The following is a 7264-nucleotide window of genomic DNA, read 5'->3' on the forward strand; positions in this document are numbered from 1 at the left end:
ACGCTTGAAGCTGTCCCAGAGGCTCCTTACACTATCTTCATATTTTCGGATTCTTTTTTCATTTTGCTTTTCTGGTTGGGTGTTTTTTGCTTCTTCGCATTTCAAATCTTCGCCTTGATTCTTGCGGTCCTCTGGTCTGCTGTTGGGAGTCTGTATAATATTCGTTATTTCAGTCCGTGTATGTTTAATTTCTAGTTGGTTCTTTATCATAACATCGAGGGTTGCATTAGATTTCTCGAAGATCTCAATAGCTTTATCGGTGGCTTCTAGACAGTTCTTGAGAGACCTTAAAAGTATGGTTCTGAACTCTATATCTTCCATTGACAATTTTGTCCTGTTTCTTTGTCTCCGCATTTTGTTATGCTTTCTTGGTGCACCCACTAGTGGTCTTTGTGCGCAGTCTTTTAGTTAAGCCTTGATTGTTGTAGCTAATACCAGGGGGGATTTGACCTCCAGGCCAAGTGGCTGTGTCTGCATTTCTTAATTTAGGGAGTGGATACAGTTGTGCTAGCTCCTGATTGGTCTTTTTAAAGAATTCTGCCTTAACAACATCCTTGGGATTGGTTTATAAGCCTTACTGTGTTTTGATTGGTTATCTGCACGCTGCCTGTCTTAGCAATATCCATACACTAGAGGCCCACCTGGATCGGGCCTAAATGGGCATTCAGACATCCCTCTCACAATCCATGACTGCTGGCTCCCAACCACTCACCTGCCTGCCTGCCTGATCACCCCCTAACCACTCCCCTGCCAGCCTGATCGATGACTAACTCCTCCCCTGTTGGCCCGATTGTCCCTAACTGCCCTCCCCACCGGCCTGATCACGCCCAACTGCCCTCCCCTGCTGGCCATCTTTGACCACATGGGGGTGGCCATCTTGCGTGTTGGAGTGATGGTCAATTTGCATATCACCTCTTTACTAGATAGGATTTTAAAGTTCATGCCCTTCATGTGAACCTTTCCTTTCCCGCCCAGTTGAGGTGCCTTAGTCACTCCACCTAGTTGTGTTTCCTGGTTTTATTTCTTCCCTCCCCCAAGGTCCCAATTCCTGATTGCCTAGCTACCCTCTGTCTCTTAATTCCTGCCACATACAAATGTCTTAGAAATCTAAACTAAAAGTCAAAATATATTGAAGTACAGAGAACAGAAGAGGTTGCTCGTGACTCTGATATATTGCTTTTTAACACATCTGTGGTTTTGTAAACTATGTACTGACACCCTAACATGACCTTTCCTAGACCAGATTTAGGGATTTGTATTCAACTGGAAAACACTTGTTTTCTACTATCTCTTCTTATAGGTCCTGCAATATTTCTAAATTTATCCTGAGCAATGGTGTTGTAAAATTATTTGAATATTTTTTACCACTTTCTCTTATTATTTAAAAATGAGTGAAAAATAAAAATATAAAATACATAAACCAATGATTAAAAGTCAGGATACGAAACATTATAATTAGGGCAAAGGTGAAAGTAAGCATGCAATAGATGGTTAACATTTAGTTTTATGGTTATAGTGAAAAGAATACATTTAAAAACAGCAGGAAATGCTGGAATCTATCATCAGGTATTATGTCTAAAAGTGATATGATTAAGAAATTTATATCAGTTTTAGCTCTCTGTGAAACAGAATCCCACTCTAAAATATATCTCTAGCAGATTTGACTTTCTAATGTGTTTTTATCTGATTTTGTCTGAAAGTACTTGATTACTGATAGAATGTGCTCCCTTTTCCTCCTGAAAGTTTAACAAACCCAGTCTCATAGTTTGCTTATGAGGAACTTATGACTCAATGAGGAGAAGGAATTAGTTCTACAGGCCTGCCTCAATTCTTCCGGATCAGTTGCCTGAAATATTTCAGAGTCTAGGTCTACAGGCAAAAACACCAGTAATCATTTAAAAGGAACCCCTCATAGAAATGCAACTTAAAACCACAATAAGATATCACCTCACACCCATCAGAATGGCTTTTATCAATAAATCCACAAACAACAAATGTTGGCAAGGATGTGGAGAAAAGGGAACCCTTGTGCACTGTTATTGAGAATGCAGATTGGTGCAGCCATTATGGAAAACAGTATGGAGGATCATCAAAAAATTGAAAAGGGAACTGCCTTATGACCCAGCAATTCCACCTCTGGGTATATATCTGAAGAAACCCAGAACACTAATTTGAAAGAATATATGCACTCCTTTGTTTATGCAGTGCTATTTATAATAGCAAAGCTATGGAAGCAACCCAAGTGCCCATCAGTAGACAAGGCCATTTAAAAAGCCGTGGCAGTTAATGAAGGAAAAATAACACATGATCTCACTCATTCATGGAACAAAAAAATAAAAATAAAAAGCCGTGGTACATGTACATAATAAAATATTACTAGGCCTTAAAAAATAAAATTTTATCATTTGCCACTACACAGATGGACCTAGAGATATCATGCTAAGTGAAATAAGCCAGTCAGAGAAAGACGAATACCACATGATTTCACTTATATGTGGAATCTAAAAAACAATATAAACAAAAAAGCAGAAACAGACTCATAATACAGACAACAGACTGATGGATGCCAGAGGAGAAGGTAGTTGGGGGACTGGGTGAAAAGGTGAAGGGGTTGAGAAGCAGTTACAAAATAGTCATAGGGATTTAAAGTGCAACACTGGAAATATAGTCAATAATAGTGTAATACCTATGTATTGTCAGGTGGGTATTGGAAATATCAGGGGAACACTTTGTAGAGTACATAATTGTTTAACTACTATACTGAAAATAATATTGAATGTAAACTGGAATATATATATATATCTATATCTATATCTATATACATAGATATAGATATAGATATAGATACATACACACATATACTCCCCTTATAGTTCTGGACTCATATTCATTTATAAATGGTGCTCATTTGGGGGTGGGAAATATTTACCAGTAGACAGCCAGTACTTGTAGATGCACAAGAAGTAAGACACTCAAAGTATCTTCTAGTTTGTTTTCCTCTTGGTTAGTTCATTCCCCTATAGGTAAAAGGGTGTTTACTTCAGTCTGTTTCTCCTTTAAGATCAGTAAAGATAAAACTATGGGAGTACAACTTGTGATTCTAAAACAACTCTGCTTTAATGAATCAGTTCCAAAAGACTTTTTCTGACTCTTCTACAAGCCTGCCCTGCTTCTTAACTCTTGCCAGATTGTGCTGGAATATGCCTCTGAACTTTGACACATTTACTTTGTAGATTTGGTGTGTCTGTGGCACTGGACTTCGTAATATTGCTCTGGATTTGCACAATGTATTTGGGAGTTCTGCCATATTTCTTAGCATTTAATCCCCAACACAGCTATCTCTGTTTTTTCCTTCACTATCCACTGCTCTTAAGGCAATTACCATTCTTTGCAGGAGCCTTATTTCAAGTCCTCAGTAGGCATGTGACGGATGGTTACTGACAGTATAGAAGTGTGCAAACAGCACTGCTCTGGAGGGTCCAGATCTTCATTATCTGTGTCACCAGCCCCGCTCTCAACAAATGACCACCTGATCCAAACAGCCCAGGTTGGAATGCATCAATGACTACACAACTCTTTAGTAAAATAAGTCTCAGTACAAATGTGCTTGACATTTTTTTCAGTTAATGATGCATTTCATTGCTTTCCAGACTCTTTTGCAAGGCTTCCAAAAATCCATCATGACCTTTAGTGTACCATTTGTCTAACTAACGTCAGCGTTCCTCTTTACCTTGAACTGTATGTTTTTGAACAACTTTGCTTTCTTGACTCCATCTGAAAACTCGCTATTCCTTTTGTCTGCAATATTCTTCCCTTCCCAGTCAGCGTCTTGAGAATGCTCTGTGTTGTGGGGCACTTTGAGAGGAGGTACTCAATCCCTGTGGACAACTTAGAGATGTGGGTTAACTGAATGTTGCTTGACTTTTCATATCATTCAATATTGGAAAGCAATGTAGGGCACAGGGAGAATGTGAAACTGTATTTTGTACATAGAAAATGATGAAATGCCAAGCTTAAGGGAAGAGACATTAACCCGGGGGACTTAAACTGTCCAAGTGTTTTGTAAGAAGCAAACCATTTGTACCTTTATCGGTAGGCATGCATACACACACGTGTGTGTGTGTGTGTGTGTGTGTGTGTGTGTGTGAGAGAGAGACTTCCTCCCCGTCACTAAGAACTTGTCTCAATGGCTTTACCCCACACATGAAGAGACAATGGAAGAGCTCAGTGGACAAGACACAAACTATATTTGATTCTATTCCAATACTTAACTCTAATAATGTCTTTTAATACTAGCAGAGCCTTTGAGAGACATCCTCTAATTCATTGTTTCTTTTTCTTTATGATCACCTAGAGCAGTGATGGCGAACCTTTTGAGCTCAGCCTGTCAGCATTTTGAAAAATCCTAACTTAACTCTGGTGCCGTGTCACATATAGAAATTTTTTGATATTTGCAACCATAGTAAAACAAAGACTTATATTTTTGATATTTATTTTATATATTTAAATGGCATTTAACAAAGAAAAAATCAACCAAAAGATGAGTTCGCATGTCACCTCTGACACGCGTGTCATAGGTTCACCATCACTGATCTAGAAGGAACATTTGGGAAGGAGAACCACCCACAACGAGATCAGGACTGTCAGAAGCACCCCAGCTTCCATCCGGGCTCTGGTCCTTCCTTTAATTCACTCCTGGCCCCAATTTGCTTAGGAGCCTTTAAAGTCAAAGCTGAATTGTAGCAAAGAATGCCAGAGAGTTGAGGAACCCTCATAGAAGAGAATTCCTAGTACTAAAATATGTTCATACTAATATGTTTGAATGGATATCACATAATGAGCTTCATTATCTTCCCCTGGTCTTCCTGTCTCCCTGTTTGGGTCCAGAGACTGAAAAAGTCTCTGAGGAAATGTCTTTATGATAAAAAATACAAGGACCCCCTCCTGATACTTTTACTGAAGACTTAAAATTTGAACCTGAAGCACCTGTTTCAAATTGGTAAGGAAATGGACAGAAAACTTAACTTTTATAAAATACTTATAGTTGCAATATCATCCTGAAAATGCAGTAACTATAACAAAGATTTCATGAATTCCATTCAATAGAACCTAATTTGACCAAGATCAGGCTATTCACCTCAATTTTTTGGCACTTGAACCAAGAACTCACAATCTTAGTTATAAAAGAATGTAGACCAACTTGAGGAATTACTGTATTTGCAATTCAGATTAGATGCCACTGATCATTTTTCCTTCTCAGTTCATGCAAGGCCAGCTTCAAGAAAGCATGTTTATCTGTTTCTGCATAATTAAGAAACATCTTGTACAAAGAATGAAGTACATAAAGAATAGTCAGACACACTCACTAAACCAATTGCAGATGGAGCTGTGCCAGTATCCAGCCTCAGTGATTAGATTGTCTCTCCACTTTCTTTAAATATCACCAAAAAAATGACTGTGAATTAGTAAGGAGCTATTTTCAGATTAATGGCAACAAGCTAAGCTCAGAGGTTCCTGCTCAGGTTTGCATGACGGCAGTTACTGAACGCCCCCTCCCCTGCCCCCTGCCAGCAGTGAATTGTGACCCAGGCTCTTTCTCAGGCATCACTGGGAAACCCTACGATTCCATTTCTCTCACCGTGTTCTCAGCCCTGATGAAATCCATGATTGTGTTCTGTGGCATTTAAGCTATGTTTTGTTTACTTGGACTTCTTTTGAACAATTTGTTTCTTAGGATTCCCAAGCACAAACAACTGGGCATCTTGTCAAAACACAGCAAACAAGAGCATTGTAAGGATAAACATTGAGAACACATACACATAGATAAATGAACAAACATATGGAGTGTAATGGTTTCTAAAGATTTTAGTTGCAAGTACTCAAAAGTGATGTAAGCCATGCATGACCCATCAGCTTTGGTGAGTCCCAGCATTGCTCAGCAATCCCAGTCTATAGCAGTATGAGAACCTGAGTGTGTTGTCTGATGCAAAGGTTAACTGAAGTTATTTTTCCAGACTTGAGTTCCTCTTTACTTTTAGAAGGTGAGAGAATGGAAATTGTTGATCACAGTGCTAGATCTATCCACCATCCACATACGATATCGTGTTGAATTCCTAACCACGACCCGGAGAATAGAAATTCTTCTTCCTGTCATTACCAATGAGAAAACCAAGTCCCAAAGCATGGTCACTGGCTTTCCCAAGAACACACTGCTGAGGCCGAGATTCAAACCCGGGTCTGGGACTCTAGACTTTATTTCTTTTCTAATTTACCAGGCTACTTCAGGTCACCGAAAACCTTCCTGTGTAGTTACACCTGGAATAATATAAACCTGCTCAAGGACATGCAGGGGTAAATCAACAAGTGAAAGGGAAGTGTAGCTAAACCTGGAACATCAGACTTGTGACCACGCACACCTGAATCCAGGGCCAAAAACAGTCGGAAGCCCAGCCAAGTGCACTGGAGGTCAGGCCTGGGTCACCGTCCCATTGGAAACAGAAATGCAAACGGGAAAACTAAAGCAGAAGTCCACGTGTGCGGACAGGGCCAGTTGGATGAACTGTTTGAAAGAGCTCGGTGGCACCCAGGGCCTAGCAGACGTGTAGCTTTACCTCAACAGGGTAATTCCAGACCCCACACACTGACTGTGGCTGCGTGCTTGTTACTGTAGGACGTTTTGTGTGCATCCGCGCAGTGAAGCCTCACGCGGCCCTGGGGAAGAATGGCTGTGTGCCGCAGTTCAGCATGGTGGTAAAGGGCTTGGACTCCAGGCCATACTGCCTGGGCTGACCGCGCGCTCCCACTAGCTCTGTCACCCTCTATCTCGGGGAATTTACTTTCTCTATGACCAAGCTGATTTGTAAACTGGGATGAGAACAATGTTAGGGGGCTGTTAGAAGAGTACGAAGAGTTTCAAACAGGGCCTGGGTCAGGGTAACTGCTAGGCAAGTGTTTGGTAAATAAAGGAGACTGAGCCACTTGCACGAATTCATTAAAGGAATACACGAAGCTGAGACTCAAGAACAGATGGCATGAGCCCAGAGCCCACGCTCGCAGCCCAGCTTAGAGGGTGTATGGATCGGTACCATCAGACAGAAGTGTCTGATTCTGCACATGAGAGACCTCAGAAACTTCATCTGTGCGGGGACCTGGGAAAGCAGATATCAACATGATCCCAGGATTCCTTTTTATTTTTCTCTCATCCCATCTTGGCTACTATCTCGATGGAAAATCATGACATATTTGAAACTCATTTCAGAATCCC

The 7264-nt window shown here is 40.5% G+C and overlaps 1 protein-coding gene and 1 long non-coding RNA gene across 2 annotated transcripts in view; both read left to right on the forward strand.

The window, feature by feature from the left end:
- Window positions 1-2608, forward strand: part of LOC107185007 — a 7652-nt gene extending 5044 nt beyond the window's left edge. The window contains exon 3 of the long non-coding RNA XR_001515919.1: window positions 2527-2608. This is a non-coding gene — a long non-coding RNA (uncharacterized LOC107185007). The remainder of the gene's footprint in view (window positions 1-2526) is intronic.
- PTGER3 (prostaglandin E receptor 3) overlaps window positions 1-7264 on the forward strand; it is a 109791-nt gene that overhangs the window by 86699 nt on the left and 15828 nt on the right. The window lies entirely within an intron of this gene.

The sequence above is a fragment of the Myotis davidii genome, unplaced genomic scaffold, assembly GCF_000327345.1.
Source record: "Myotis davidii unplaced genomic scaffold, ASM32734v1 scaffold128, whole genome shotgun sequence".
Lineage (NCBI taxonomy): Eukaryota > Metazoa > Chordata > Mammalia > Chiroptera > Vespertilionidae > Myotis > Myotis davidii.